The sequence below is a fragment of the Heterodontus francisci genome, chromosome 9 (genome assembly GCF_036365525.1).
Source record: "Heterodontus francisci isolate sHetFra1 chromosome 9, sHetFra1.hap1, whole genome shotgun sequence".
NCBI classification, from domain to species: domain Eukaryota; kingdom Metazoa; phylum Chordata; class Chondrichthyes; order Heterodontiformes; family Heterodontidae; genus Heterodontus; species Heterodontus francisci.
Window position 1 is genome coordinate 27,994,490 of NC_090379.1, and position 14,734 is coordinate 28,009,223.

Here is a 14,734-nt window from a genome sequence, read left to right on the forward strand (position 1 = left end):
AAGACTTAAATGCCAGATTGTACAACCTTAGTGATATTCATATAACGTCAGCAGATTGCCTATACATAAGTCTTGCCTCATACTTGGAAAATCTGGATGCTTTCATTCCGCCATGACCTGCTGTTCAATGAATATTAATAATGCTGTTCACCTGTGTGTTTGCAAAACCCCTTTTATTCCAGTGATCTGCAATGCAAAAGGTTAAATTCAAAGGGCCTTGAAGTGAATGTTTGATCTGCCCTCCCATTTTACAAGATTCTGTGCCAGGAGTTCTAACTCCGTAAAATTTGTACATATATACGACAAAAATGCAATAAAATATATACAAAAAAGTTCTGTGCATGGGAGGGAAGTTGATACTGTTTTTCTGGAGTATCTACAAATCTTCCTCTGAAGTTGCACTGTAGAACCACTGCAAAAATTCACCCTCCGCTCCCCCACTATCATAGAATGGGTGAGCTGGCAAATGGTGATTTATATGGAAGTAAAACACTGCTCATGCTAGAAATCTGAAATAAAAGCAGGAGTTGCTGGAAAACACTCAGCGGGTCAAGCAGAGTCTGTGGAGAGGGAAACTGAGTGCTTCAGGTTGATGACCTTGCATCAGATATTCTGCCCTGTTTATAGCTGATAAAATGTCATTGAATTGAAGCATTGAAGTTGATTTGAATACTTTCACTGCTACAGACAGATGGGCCAGTTTTCCAAGTCCATACTGTTGCCAGGGCCCCTGCCTGTTGACAACAGTGTTGAAAATTCAAGCAAAACTGCCCAACGTTTTCAACCCTTAAAGTCATGGGCAACCTACTGCAATTTCCCAGTTTAAGCTGCCAGCGCATAAGGCTCCCAATGAATTATATGTTGGGTGCTAGTCACGATACAGTAAAAACACCATCAATTTATATCAGCTTTTCTACTGTTCAGCTCATGCTATCCCACATCTGCTATTGAAGAGGAGCCCATTTTTGAGAATAGAAAATACTGCGGTGGGGACAAAGATGTCATCACGTTTCATATCAATATGAATGGAGTATATCTACCAGTACAAACATAGAAACATAGAAAATAGGAGCAGGAGTAGGCCATTTGGCCCTTCGGGCCTGCTCCGCCATTCAGAGAAGATCATGGTTGATCGTCTAATTCAGTAGCCTGTTCCCGCTTTCTCCCCATATCCCTTCATCCCTTTGGCATTAGGAAATATATCTATCTCCTTCTTGAATATATTTAATGACTTGGCCTCCACTGCCTTCTGTGGTAGAGAATTCCACAGGTTCACCATCCTCTTAGTGAAGAAATTTCTTCTCAGCTCAGTTCTAAATGACTACCCCGTAACCTGAGACTGTGACCCCTGGTTTTGGACTCCCCAGCCATCGGGAACATCTTCCCCGCATCTAGCCTGTCTAGTCCTGTTAGAATTTTATAGGTTTCTATGAGATCCCCTCTCATTCTTCTAAACTCTAGTGAATTTAGGCCTAGTCGACCCAATCTCTCCTCTTACATCAATCCTGCCATCCCAAGAATCAGCCTGGTAAATCTTCTTTGTACTCCCTCCATGGCAAGAACATCCTTCCTTGGATAAGGAGACCAAAACTGCACACAATACTCCAGATGTGGTCTCACCAAGGCCCAGTATAACTGCAGTAAGACACCCTTGCTCCTACACTCAAATCCTCTTGCAATGAAGGCCAACATACAATTTGCCTTCCTAACTGCTTGCTGCACCTGAATGCTTGCTTTCAGTGACTGGTATACAAGGACACCCAGGTCTCGTTGCACCTCCTCCTTTCCCAATCTATCACCATTCAGATAATAATCTGCCTTTCTGTTTTTACAAGCAAAGTGGATAACCTCACATTTATGCACATTATACTGCATCTGCCATGCATTTGCCCACTCACCCAACTTGTCCAAATCACATTGGAGCCTCTTTGCATCTTCCTCACAGCTCACAGTCCCCCCCAACTTTGTGTCGTCTGCAAACTTAGAAATGTTACATTTAGTTCCCTCACCCAAGTCATTCATATAGATTGTGAATAGCTGGGGCCCAAGCACTGATCCCTGTAGTACCCCACTAGTCATTGCCTGCCACCCGGAAAAGACCCGTTTATTCCTACTCTCTGTTTCCTGTCTGCCAACTAGTTCTCAATCCATGCCAGTATATTACCCCCAATCCCATGTGCTTTATTTTTGCACATTAACCTCTTATGTGGGACCTTATCAAAAGCCTCATGAAAATCCAAATACACCACATCCACTGGTTCTCCCTTATCTATTTTACTAGTTACATCCTCAAAAAACTCTAGTAGAATTATTAAGCATGATTTCCCTTTCGCAAACCCATGCTGACTTTGTCCAATCCCGTTTATGCTTTCCAGAACAGAATTGTACTGAAATGGGACACAGATGTAATGGAAGATATGCACAGTTCATGCCACATCAGAACGTCTTGCACTGAGAAACTGATGATCAATTAAGAAAATTGGCCAACGAACTACAGGGGAGATGTGAAAATTTGTTGTTAATGCGCCAAGTGGGCTTCCTGAAAGGGTGGTGGAAGCAAATTCAATGGTAACTTTCAAAAGAGAATTGAAGACATAATTCAAAATGAATAATTTCCAAGGTTATGGGGAATAAGTGGGGGAATGGGGCTAATTGAATAGTTCTTTCAAAGAGTCAGCACAGGCATGATGAGCCAAATGGCATTCTTCTGTGCTGCATAATTCTATGGTTCTAGGTCTGGAATAAGTTCAGAGACCTCACCAGGGTCGGTCAGGTAGGATTGGTCATTACCACCTTACAATTATTTGTGCCAAAGATTTTGATACCAGTCTTCATTTTGTCTGATCTCTTGATGTATTTCTGTCACTTCAGGTACTGTCACTGATTGGGAAATGGGCACTATTTTACATTTTTTGATGGAGACAATATTCCTGATTTTTGACTCCTCACTGTGGTTCCTTTGCCCTCATCCTTTTTGTTTGTTCAGTTCCATATGAGGCTTAGTTATCTTATTTGCCTCTTTGCAGTTATTATGGCTCAGTTGTACACATTTATTCAGCACCACAATCAGAGATGTAGAAGCACTGAGCTCTTTGTATATAAATGCATATAACTCAGTCATTGATTACTAACTTTTTTTGCCAGTTACACACATTCCAGCCTTGCTAATTTTCACACCTTAGGCAAAGGCTAATGACATCAAATTTTTAAAAAGGGAGTAAAAAAGGACTTGCATTACATGATATTACATGTTTCACGACCTCTCGATGTCCCAAAGCACTTTACAGTAATGAAGTACTTTTGAAGTGTATTCATGGTTGTAAAAGATGAAACCTGACAGCCAATTTGCAGACAGCAAGCTCCCACAAATAGCAATATGATAACAACCAGATAATCTGTTTTTAATGATGTCGTCAACATAGTGTCACGGGATCTTTTATGTACGTCTGAGAGGACAGGACTCTTTCTGTACTTCAGTGGAGCAACAGCCTAGATATTGGAATCTCTGGAGTCGGGTTTGAAGCCACAACCTTCTAATTCAAAGGCTGTCACTGAGCCACAGCTGACATATGAGAAACAGTCAAAACAGGCTTTCAGTGTACCGCTTCTAAAACTGATTTTAAATTTGCTTGCATTATTTCCCACAAACTTTCTATTTGTGCAGCCCAGCCCAGTCCCAAATGCATACTGAGATCGAGTCTTAACCTAGGGTGGTCAAAACAGAGAATGCTGGAAATACTCAGCGGGTCAGGCAGCAAATGTGGAGAGAGAAACTGAGTGAACGTTTCAGGTCAATGACCTTACTTCAACAGCGTGTGCGCGATCATTGTTCACATTTAGTTGTTTGAAGCGGATGCCCTTTGACAAGGGATTGACAGTCTTCAGAATAAGAAGTGCTCACTGGGCAATTTGCAGTGTGACTCCTACAACTACAGCTTAGTGCTACAATTATTTGCACCATCATTATAACCGTTTATTTACAACTCTGTAATATTGTCTGACTTCGCCCTGTCTCAGCTCATCTGCTGCTGAAACCCTCATCCATGACTTTGTTATTGCTCGACTTGGCTATTCCAATGCACTCCTGGCTGGTCTCCCACATTCTACCCTCCATAAGCTTAAGGTCATCTAAAATTCTGCTGCCCATGTCTTAACTAACACCAAGTCCTGTTCACCTATCGTCCCTGTGCTCAGTGACCTACACTAACTTCTGGTCAAGGAGTGTCTTGATAATAAAATTCTCACCTTTGATTTCAAATCCCTCCATGGCCTTGCCCCTCCCTATCTTTGTAATTTCCTCCAGCCCCACAACCCCTGAGATGTCTGCGCTCATCCAATTCTGGCCTGTTGAAAACCCTGATTTTAATCACACCACTCTTAGTGGTTGCGCTTTCAGTTGCCTGGGCCATAAGCTCTGGAATTCTCTCCCTAAAGCTCTCCGCCTCTCTACCTCACTTTCCACCTTTTTGGCACTCCCTAAAACTACCTGTTTAACCAAGCTTTTGATCATCTGATCTAATATCTTCTTATGTGGCTCAGAGTCATATTTTGTTATATAATGCTCTTGTGAGCATGCTGGGATGTTTTATTACATTAAAGGCACTATATAAATATGTTGTTGTTGATGTGTAAAACCACTGTGTTGTGGGAGTTCGATCACACCAAAAATACATTCATAACTAGGTCACTTTTTAAGCTTTTCTGATGAGAATTTAAAACAAAATGCCAGTCTCTCCCTTTCTTTTGTCTAATATAGATGGAGAGCAACAACTGTAACTTTACATTCAGGAGGTGAAGCCACATAATTGCTTCAGGACTATCAGGTGTATCACTGTAATGTCTCCTTTAAATTTATGGGTCAGGCATTGAGTTGTTATAACTTCTGAGTGACCACAGTTGCACAGTGGAGAGTTTTTAATTTTCCATTTGTGTGGCAAATATCCGGATCTGCCATAGTTTGTGTTGATGTGGATGAGGGTTGCCCTTGAACTTTGCAGAACATTGAAGCCCAGGGATCTTCTGCATCGGGTCTTTCACAAGATGTTTGTTGTGACTTCTTGTGAACTCCATTTGTCTTTGCAAGGTTCATCAGGTTTGAAGTTGCATTGTCGAAGGTTAAGCACATGGGTCCAAAAGGGCTAGCATAACTTCAAGGGTGTTGAGGGACATTGTTGCAGGATTGGTGAATGGGGAGACTGGTTTCTTTGGTGTGCTGGACTTCCTGGAGAGTTGTGGCATTGTGGCAAGTGGATAGGGGAATGATATGCGACCACACGGATAGTCAGATTGTTGGGGTCGACTTGATGGTTCAAGTGACTGCATTGCAGTGTTCAGTTGGACATCAACAGTTGGACAGAAGTGGCTACTTCTGCTAAATATTGGCCACAGGGTACACAAGAACTATCGCTGATGTCCAAAACACTGATACTGGTGCTCCCCAGCTTATGCTCGCTCGTTTCTGTACCAGGCTGACCCTCGTCTTCATGCTGGCAGCTGCCTTCTTCAGGTGGTCATGGAAGGTTAGTGTGCAATCCAGCATTTTGTTTATTTGACCTTGGGATGTGAGCATCACTGGCAAGCTAACAATTTTTGCCTATCCCTAATTGTTCTTGAGAAGGTGGTAGTGATCCAGCCTCTTGAAATGTTGCAGTCCATGTGGTGTAGGTACACCCACAGTGCCATTAAGAAGGGAGTTCCAGGATTTTAACCCAGCGACAGTGAAAGAACGGCGATATAGTTCCAAGTCGGGATGATGTGTGGCTTGGAGGGGAACTTGCAGGTCATGTTCCCATACGTCTGCTAGGTTGTAGAGGTTGTGGGTTGGAAGGTTCTGTTGAAGGATCCTTGGTGAGTTGCTGCAGTGCATCTTGTAGATGGTACACACTGCTGCCTCTGTGCACCGGTGGTGGAGAGATTGAATGTTTAAGGTAAAAGATGGGAAGACGATCAACTGGGCTGCTTTGTGTTGGATGGTGTCAAGCTTCTTGGGTATTGTTGGAGTTGTACTCATCCAGACAAATGGATACTATTCCATCACACTCCTGATTTGTGCAATGTAGATGGTGGACAGAGATTTGGGGAGTCAGAAGGTGAGTTACAGGCACATAATTCATAGCCTCTGACCTGCCCTTGTAGCCACAGCATTTATGTGGCTGCTCCAGTTCAGTTTCTGGTCAATGGTATCCCCCAGGATGTTGATGGTGGGAGATTCGGCGATGGTAATGCTGTTGAATGTCAAGGGGAGATGGTTGGATTCTCACTTGTTGGAGATGGTCATTGCCTGACACTTGTGTGGCACGAATGTTAGTTGCCAAGTATCAGCCCAAGCCTGGATATTGTCCAGGTCTTGCTGCATGCAGGCATGGTCTGCTTCAGTATATGAGGAGTTGTGAACAGTACTGAACAATGTGTAATCATCAGTCAGCATCGCCACTTCTTATATCAGAAGGAAGGTCATTGATGGAGCAGTTGCAGAAGGTTTAGCCTAGGACACAACCCTGAGGAACTCTTGCAGCAGTGTCCCAGGGCTGAGATGACTGATCTGGGGCTGAGATGATTGGCCTCCAACAACCACAACCATCTTCCTTTGTGCTAGGTATGACTCCAACCAGTGGAGAGTTTTTCCCTGATTCCCATTGACTTCAATTTTTCTGGAGCTGCCTTGATGTCAAGGGCAGTTACTCTCACCTCACCTCTGGAATTCAGCTCTTTTATCCATGTTTGGACCAAGGCTGTAAGAGGTCAGGAGCTGAGTGGTCATGCCGGAACTCAAACTGAACATCAGTGAGCAGGTTATTGCTAAGCAAGTGCCGCCTGATAGCACTGTCAACGACACCTTCCATCACTTTACTGATGATCGAGAGGGCGGCACAGTGGCGCAGTGGTTAGCACCGCAGCCTCACAGCTCCAGTGACCCGGGTTCAATTCTGGGTACTGCCTGTGTGGAGTTTGCAAGTTCTCCCTGTGTCTGCGTGGGTTTCCTCCGGGTGCTCCGGTTTCCTCCCACATGCCAAAGACTTGCAGGTTGATAGGTAAATTGGCCATTAGCAATTGCCCCTAGTGTAGGTAGGTGGTAGGGAAATATAGGGACAGGTGGGGATGTGGTAGGAATATGGGATTAGTGTAGTATTAGTATAAATGGGTGGCTGATGGTCGGCACAGACTCGGTGGGCTGAAGGGCCTGTTTCAGTGCTGTATCTCTAAACAATAAACTAAACAGTAGACTGATGAAATGGCAATTGGCCAGATTAGATTTGTCTTGCTTTTTGTACACAGGACATACGTGGGAAATTTTCCACATTGGCGGGTAGATGCCAGTGTTGCAGCTGTACTGTACTTCTGGCTGAAGATTGTTGTAAATACTTCAGCAGAGCTTGAGGAACAGCACCTTATTTTCAAATTAGGCACTCTACAGCTTTCTGGACTGAACATTGAGTTCAATAATTTCAGAGCATGACTGGCCCCTTTTTTATTACAATTGTATTTGATTATTTTTTAATCATGTGCCTGCCTTAAACTTGGTTTTTCATGTTTGTGCTTTTGGACAGAGCTGTTCATTATTCTGTTATTAACACTCTCTCTGGACTAATGCTTTGTCTTTTACCACACCATTAGCACTCCCTTTGTCCCATGACACCTTTGTCATTTAATCTCTCCTGCCCTCTGCCCTATCACACGCCTTCCCTTTTGTTTCCCCCCCACCCCCGCCCCCCACTCCTGCTTCACTTATGTAAAACCTATTACATTTCTAACCTTTGCCAGTTTTGATGAAAGGTCACAGACCTGTAACTCTGCTTCTCTCTCTACAGTTGTTGCCAAACCTGCTGAGTATTTCCAGTACTTTCTGTTTTTATTTCCAATTTCCAGCATCCACAGTATTTTGCTTTTATTTTAGGTATATAGTGGGGTTCCCAGGGTATTAGGACCCTTTCTTTTCTTGATATATATTAATGACCTAGACTTGAGTATACAGGGTACAATTTCAAAATTTGGAGGTATTATGAACTGTGAGGAGGATAGTGATAAATTTCAAGAGGATATAGCTGGTGGATTGGGTGGACAAGTTGCAGATGAAATTTAATGCAGCAAAGTGTGAAGTGATTCATTTTGGTAGGTAGAATGAGGAGAGGCAACATGAATTAAAGGTCACAATTCTAAAGAGGGTGTGGGAGCAGATGGACCTGGGGTAAATGTACTCAAATGATTAAAGATTGCAGGGCAGGTTGAAAAAGAAGCTAATAAAGCATACTGGATCTTGGGCTGTATAAATAAGAGCATAGAGCACAAGAACATGGAAGTAATGATGAACCTGGATCAAACAATGGTTTGGCCTCAAGTAAAGTATTGTGTCCAGTTCTAGGCACCACACTTTAGGAATGATGTTAAGACATTAGAAAAGTTGCATAAAAGATTCATGAAAATGGTTCCGGGTATGAGGATACGTTAGAGAAGCTGGGGCTGTTCCCCTTAAGAAGAGAAGTTTAAGAGGAGATTTGGTAGTGGTATTCAAAATCATGAGGGGTCTGGGCAGAGTAAATAGGGAGAAAATGTTCCCATTGACTGAAGGATCCAGAACCAGAGAACACCGATTTAAGGTGCTTGACAAAAGAAGCTACGGTGACATGAGGAAAACTGTTTTGCAGTAGCAAGTGGTTAGGATCTTGTTACAACCAGGTGCAAAAGGTGTCTAGGAGTCTGTTACTATCTTCACCTGGTCTTATTGTAACAGGGTTTAATTTTAAACTCACTGTGTTTTGAGCTCCTCTTTTTCGTGAATCCTTGTTCGTGGTTTTCCAAGTATAAGACAAAGAAACTAATTCACACAGGCTTTCTTAGGTTTAAAGAAGAAAGATGACATTTTATTAAAATTTAAAACTTAAACTCTAATATGGTTCACACCTACGGATATATGACGCACTCACGCTAGCGTGCACACGCGATATACACATGCAGATAGGAACAGAAAAGAGAAGAAAATATAGTAGAGAGGGGTTTGAGGCAATATCTTGTTACGATGCTTCGAGCTCACTGTAGTCCTTTTGTAAGTAGTCCTGCTTTTTGTTGGGGCCCAGAAGTCATCTTAAAACCTTGTTTACGTAGGAAACTTTTCTCTCTTTGAGTTTCATGTGTTTTCACAAGATTCAGTTCCTTGGGAAGGCGATGGAAGCAGGCAGGAGAGAGGTCTTCTTGCTTCAGTTCCAGGAGAGATCTTTACTCCAAGAGCACATGGCTTTGTCTCTGTTCAAATCCTTTGTTGGAAATTCAAATTCAAAAAAACTCCAGCCAGCTCATCATGTGATTAAAACTGGTTTGACCACTTCTTCTGCATTTTGGGGAAGCAATGACTGGGTCCCTTTTGTTCCAACACTGCTAGTTACTATACAAAAATGTCATTCCAGTCAGGTGCTTGCAATTTTAAGTTTTAATGTTCATGTGGTAAAATAATGGGTGCCTCAGTCTTGGTAGGTGGGGGCTTTGCCTGACAATCTGGAATGCAGTGCCTGAGAGTGTGGTGGAGGCAGATTCAATCAAGGCCTTCAAAAGAGAATTGGATAATTAACTGAAGAGAAAGAAATTGCAGGGTTACAGGGAAAAGGCGGGGGAGTGGGACTAGGTGTGTTGCTCTTGCAGAGAGCCAGCATGGATATGATGGGCCTAATGGCTTCTTTCTGTGCTGTAATCATTCTATGATTCTGATGTTCAATTGCCTAGCGGTATGTCACACTCTCCCCATCTACAGAGAACTGTATATGATCATGTTTACATGTGTGTGCTCAGTGTCTCTCCCCCTGACATTGAGGGGATGGTTGGAGTTACTTTTTAGTGCTAAGTTCATAAAGTACACAGGAGATTCAACAGACTGCCTCGATCCTTATAGATATTGTTTCCCACCAGACTGGAGTTAGGGTGTAGAAACCCAAGTGATGCAAAATAGCCTCATTCAGTTCTTGGATATGTCACATACTTGGGTTTAGAGTTATAATGCCACTTCTGTGTCAGTGCAAAACTCTTCACATCAATGCAAAAGTAGCAGTATCATTCCATCCTTTGTCACAGCCAGTAAGAGGTCCTCAGAAAGGGATAAGCCATTGCTACTAATAAGAAACTTTAAAGATGATTAAAAAGGAGAAAGAGATGGAGATGACTTAGAAGCAGAGAAACAGAAGTTTACACCACAGAAAAAGGCCATTTGGGCCATCATGCCTGTGTAAGTTCTTTGCTTCAAATATTTATCCATGTTGTAAAAGTTGTAATGTTTTTTTTTCAATTACTTCCTGTGGCAAGGTATTCCATGCTCTAACAAATCTCAGTAGAGATAAATTTCTCCCAGCCTTTCTCCTCATTCTGTTAGTGATAACCATTACTGATTCCCCAACCAGAGAAAACAATCTTTCTCTAGTCATCTGTAAAGCCTTTCACAATTTTAAAAATCCTCTACTAAATCTCCTCTGCTCCGGTGGAAATAATCCCAATATCTCAAATCTCCCCTCGTAATTATAGGTTCCTGTCTCTGGTATCATCCTTGTGAATCTTAATCTACATGCCTTTCATGACTTAAATGTCCTTTCTATGATTCGACATCGAAAACTGCACACAGTAGTCCAACCGAGAGGGTAACAGAGGGTTGATAGGGTAAAATGATGTCAAGAAATAACTTTTTATGTGGTTGGGGAGTGAAACTGTAACATTAATAAAATGTGCTAAACACGCCCATGAATTCTCTGATCTACTGTTTGATTTAAGTTAATGTCTTGTAATCCTGTTTTCCTGCATTATCCCTTATACACACAGTACTTTTATACTCTAAGCCCAACATGCCCTTCCTGCTACATATATGACCAGAATAAAATAAATTAACTGAGCTGGGAGAAAATTTCAACTTTAAACATACATATAATAATAGGTAATGGGTTGTGGGTGCATTAGGTATATGTGCAGCTGGAACCTAGTGTATTCCACTTGCTTTGATCAGCAAGATACTGCAGGGATTAATACAGGGAAGCTGGTAAGAAATGTGGCCGTGAAAAGTAGGAATGGAAAACTGGAAAATCAAATTTCTTTGGTTATTGTCCCATTTGAAAGACATACACTCCTTGAACATCAACCTTGAATACTAGAGTGCTCAACAAGTTCTTTTGTGCACATCTGTCTATTATAGATTAGATTTAGAGATACAGCACTGAAACAGGCCCTTCGGCACACCGAGTCTGTGCCAACCATCAACCACCCATTTATACTAATCCTACACTAATCCCATATTCCTACCAACCATCCCCACCTGTCCCTATATTTCCCTACCACCTACCTATACTAGTGACAATTTATAATGGTCAATTTACCTACCAACCTGCAAGTCTTTTGGCTTGTGGGAGGAAACCGGAGCACCTGGAGAAAACCCACGCAGACACAGGGAGAACTTGCAAACTCCACACAGGCAGTACCCAGAATCGAACCCGGGTCCCTGGAGCTGTGAGGCTGCAGTGCGCCACTGTGCCACCCTAACACTATAGAACACTTTATTCTGCAACTATATTTAAGGATGATTGCATGAAGTCAAGGTACAATAACCAGCAAGGTACAATGACCATCAAGATGACATTAACAATAGCTGACATAAAAAGAGCAGATAAACACACTTTATTGTCAGGCCCTTGATTGAACTATATAAAGGATTTCCTGTCTAAAGCAACTTTGGTAGGAGAAACTGGTGAAATGTCGGCCTAAAGGGGAGGGAAAATGGCCCTGAAAGCTCCTAATCCAGAAGATCTTGCAAGCTGCAATGGTTCAAAGAGTCCCGGGCTTATTTTTAATAACATCTATTAAAAGCTCATACTGTCTGGAATGCATTAACAGAATGAATCTATATAAGAACTGACTCCAGACAGCAAACTGTGAAGGGCGAATGAATGACAGTGCAAGGCATGTGCAGCAGCCAGCACGATAGAGTTTAACATGGGTTTGTGCTGTCAACGTTTACTGAAGCAAATGCTGTGGTTATATTTGCAAGAAGTATTTACCCTGTAGAGTCATATTCTTCAAACTAACTGATACAGTTGACTGCCATCAGTGTGGAAGATGTTGTTTGCTGTGGTTTGCGGTTAGGTCTGATGAATTAAAGGTTTAGTCAGGCCCTAAGCAATCAAAATCTAGCAAACCCTCAAACAAATACAAACTGTTGCACTTGTGTAGAGGAAAAGTGTGTGCGGTATTGTGTTATGGCATTGTTACACCTAAAGCTACAACAGTCAGTAGGCAAGTAATTAATTAGTCATGATATTGTCATCCCTACAGGGGAGTTCTTCCTGTTGTGTGTTGTTGTATTTAGTAGATTACAGCGACATTCTGGAGAAAGTCTCAGACTTCGGATAAAGTCAACTAAGAACTGTCTATTATTTACATAATACTATATTCACTCTCATCAAGCCTCCTAAGCTAATATCCTTCGTTCTGTTCTCTTTTCTTCTCTTCAATCTAACCTCATATGACTTTGACATCATCACTCTTGCAGTGGGAGGGGTTGCTCTCACTGTTTTCAGCATTAATCTTTGCATACTTATACCACATCTCCCCCCAAGTCTTTATCCCATACTTTATCAAACATATTTACATACTTGACTTATCTTGTACCCTCCTTCTCGCAAGGCTGGAATTTTACAAGGCTCCTGATGTTAAGCTCTACGGCGGTGATGCCTGAAGATCATTCTGGCAGCGGCCCGTCACGGATCCCAATGCCGGGAGGGCCAAGCCCAATCTTCCCGGTGGTGGCAAGGCTCTGTGGCGGCCCCCACCCCCGTCTCCACCACTGGGCAACGGACCCAGACTTAAATATGTTAATTAATTAAATGAACAAATTTAAATGAACCTACCTGCAATCTTACAGTCGAGCCGCGATCTTCAGAGTGGCGGCCGGCACCACCGTGCCTCCACTTTTCCGTCTGGGGAAAGTAAGCACCACAGTGGTGGGGAAGGGGGTATCGTAAGATTTTTAGTGCAGTGAGAGGTGGGGGGGAAATGGGGTCAAATTTTCATCAATAGTGTAAGGGATGGTGGGAAGGTGTGACCTGTGAACTTTGTTCAGTTTGGGGGATGTGGGGGGGAAGAGAAAATACTTAAATTTATTGTTATTGGGGGTGGGAAAGGGAGGATAGAATTTAGATAGGAACAGTGCGGGGGAGGTTCACTTTAAAAATTTAAATTAGCCAGCGGGGATGGCTGCCCTTTAAAAATGGTGCTCGCGCCTGCGCAAAGACAGCTGACGTCATTGCTGGTGTTGGAGAGCCCAGCCCCTCCATGTCATTAGGGGGTGGGGGGTGCTGCCTGACACATTTAAATTAGCTGCCGTGTGGTAGATTGCGGCGGCTTGGTGGTGTGCGGCCTGTTTTCGCCCACCGCCATGAGTGGCGGTGGGCGCTTAAAATCCAGCCTAAGTCTCTGACTTCACAGATTGGTTATGAGGTTTGACAACTCTCCCCGATCTGGTTGTAGTCTGACTGGGGTGATCAGCAGTCTTCCTTGTAAGTCTGGATTGCTGACGTGGCTACTCTTTACTTCCAATTGTAGCCTTCTATTCAAATTGGGTTTGTTCCTCTTCATCTCGATCTTCCAAATGAATGACTGGCTGGTGCTTTTGAGGAATGATAATTCTCCTATTTCTTCTTACGTTGCCTTCAGTCGTGTGTATAACATACGATCGCTGGTAGTTCTCAACTCAGTGGATTACTTCTCTTTCCCGGTCACGTATCCATACTCCTTAACCATTTTTTAGTTCGGCTATGTTTCTTGCTTGAAATCTTCTATTATAATTCTGGGTTTGTTGCCTTCTGTAAGAGTTCTCCCTGTCTCTTATTTTCTCATAGTCCTGCACATTCAATCCAGGAAGCAAGTTTTTCGGCAAAATAAGAAGCTATGTTCTTATCTTCCTGCCCCTCGGTAGTTCTGATGGTGATAATCCACACATCAGCAATGTAGATCTATAAATTAAAAGTGAAATTGGAAGATCTTCATTCTTTTTGACTTAATGGTTCTGCCACCTCGTTCCGCCTCGCCATTCGACTGTGGGGACCTTGGCGAACTCATGGGATATTGAAATCCCATCTTTGTCGCAAAGTGAGAAAAATATTAACTTGTGAATTATGGTCCGTTGTCTAGCAATATTTCATTAGGGATACCATGTGCCGCAAAGATGTCATGATGAGTTCTGATGACCATTTCTGTCATCATAGAATGTAATCTTCTGACTTCTATTCACCTTGAGAAGTAATCAATGATGGCCATGTATGAATTCCCGCTGAATATAAACAAAACCATACCTATCCTTTGCCATGGTCTGGTTGGAAACTGTGTGATTAACATTGTTCTGGTCTCTGTATTGTGCATGTCTGACAGTTTTGGATCATATTCTCCATATCCTTAGATATTCCAAGCCACAATACTGAAGATTGTGCCCTCACTCTGCACTTGGTTATACCCAAATAGACTTGGCATAAAGGATCTAAGATCTCTGAACTCAGTAGACTAGGAATGACTAGTCTGTCATTGTATACTAACAAGTCGTCTATAATGGTAAAGTATTTCAGATATTCATAAAATGTTTTCATTATTCTCCCACCTTGTGGGCTACCCTAGTATGCAATACTGCCTTACGTGACTACAGTCCTTGTCACTCTTTTGGGCTTGGCATATTTCCTGCAACTTCTGTGTGCTTTCTCGCCAATTTTGTGCTATATGTTGGGAA